Below are 2,161 nucleotides of genomic sequence, written 5' to 3' on the forward strand. Positions count from 1 at the left end.
CACCATGTTACAGTCTGCGCAGATCAATTCCATCTCCATCTGGTATCAGAGCTGGTGTTTATCGAGATTAAAAACAAATCTATTGAAAATGTTTTTTAATGACTGAAATACTGTGGGGGAAAAATAACCACACAAATCCAACAATTGTATTATTCTAAATGAATAGAAGGGTCCTCTCACACAGGTTGTTAACATGTTTGCTACTTAACTACGCAGTTACTGGCTTGTATGGGTGTTGGTAATGGTAACTGTCGCCATGCCTGTTGCAGGGGTGTGATGAGTTATTCGAAACATACCACCCATTACCCCTGCCTATTCTACAATGTCATGTTATACTGTACACCAATGTGTTTCAACAGTGAAACTGGATTTTCTGTCTGAAGCAAGCTCTCCTTTTCTACACTTTCCACTCCAGCCACATTAACACTACCCATATGTTTTCTTCTACCCATTTGAAAATTCACAACATGTCTTTCTTTTTTTCTTCTCAGACTGCCTGATGTTTTCTCACCCTCGAGTGAACACTCTGAGAGGCTGACTGCAGCTGTGCAGAGGACGTCTGCATCTAAAGCATCAACAGAGAAAAATGCCCTGACCTCAGTGAGCATGTTCACTCTCACAACTCGTATAAAGACGAAAAACCTGCGTGATAAAACTCACCTGTCACCGTGTACTCCATACCATGTAGTATGTCGCGTTCAATAACAGGACTGTGTAATGGAAAGTCTTGGCTGTACATCTTTTTAGTACAGGACTCTACAAGGACTAGTAGGTCAGTTCCTTTGAGAGGATTTTCTCACATCTAACTGCAGACTCTTTTTAAATGTGTCACGATCTAGAAGGCAAACTTGCGTCTCCCAAAAGTATGACACGATCAGCTCATCGTCATTGCAACATGTAAATGTGACACTGTCAACTCAAAACAAACTGAAGTGGTATATAACAATAATAGGCAGATAAAATGTGGGTCTGTTTCTACACCAGTCAAATACAATTAGTTCAATTTTAAATGTTGTACGGCCTCATTCAGAACCCAACACACAACATTAATAATCTGTTTTGGGTTGCACACTATATATAGACTTCACACAATATATCTGAATATATCTCAGAATATATCTGAGAAAGTCTTTAACTGTGAATAAAACATTCAACCATCAATTTGCACCTTCAAAACGTAACTGTCTTGTACATTTTCACATCTCTCCTTTACTCAAGTCTGTTAAAATGCTGCTCCTATAGCTGACAGCAGTGTTTACAAGCTTGACTTTACTGTTATACAGAAGGTAGTGGCAACTTCATCGCTGCAGTAACGACGAGTATATGTCCCCAGTTGTCTTTATTTGATACTTGAGGGTAACTTCTGGCATCCATCCGAGATGAAACTATAGAACTGAAACCATGGAGATTCACTTGAGATTTCAAATGTGAATTTAGTTATTGGGTCAAACAATATTGATTTTGGTCTGAATATGAATTTAAACTGTGGACTCAAAGGAGTATTCAATCTCTCAGACCTGTGCCAAAAGATGTTATGCACCATAATTAAAGACTAAAATGAGAGTCTTTTCCATTTTATCTCAAATAACACTAATACTAACTTTTCTCTCAATCACCTCCTTCACTCCAAAGCTTCCCCTGCTAACTAACTCTCAGTGCCGCATTGAACCATCAGGCTGCTCTGAAGCAACATCAGCCTCCATAACAGAGACGGGCTGCTGCTGAGAGCTGAAATATTCAACATCCATCCACACTTCTGAAAGAGAGAGCGAGAGAGACAGAGAGAGTCGAGGACTTGAACTCCTTTCTCTCTCCCACATCTCTCCTCATGCTCCGAAACACACACACACACACGCATACACACACACACACACACATACACACACACACACACACACACACACACACATGCCAGTCTGTTGCTAAGCAACTGTAAAATAAAGCTGTATGCTCTGAAGTCAGAGAAAGAGAGAGACCGAGAGGAGAGAAAGAGTTCACGAGTACCGCAATCCACTACTGTTTGTTTGGCTCTCCATGATCCCACCACAGCTCTCAGTATAGGCTACCATCTGTGGATCTGCGAGGACTTCTGGTTCTCCGTCAGCCGACCAATCGGTGTTGGCTGGAAGGGGAGGGGGGGGGGGGGGGGGGGGGGGGGGGG

The sequence above is a fragment of the Anarrhichthys ocellatus genome, unplaced genomic scaffold (assembly GCF_004355925.1).
Source record: "Anarrhichthys ocellatus isolate YVR2014 unplaced genomic scaffold, GSC_Weel_1.0 scaffold22, whole genome shotgun sequence".
Lineage (NCBI taxonomy): Eukaryota > Metazoa > Chordata > Actinopteri > Perciformes > Anarhichadidae > Anarrhichthys > Anarrhichthys ocellatus.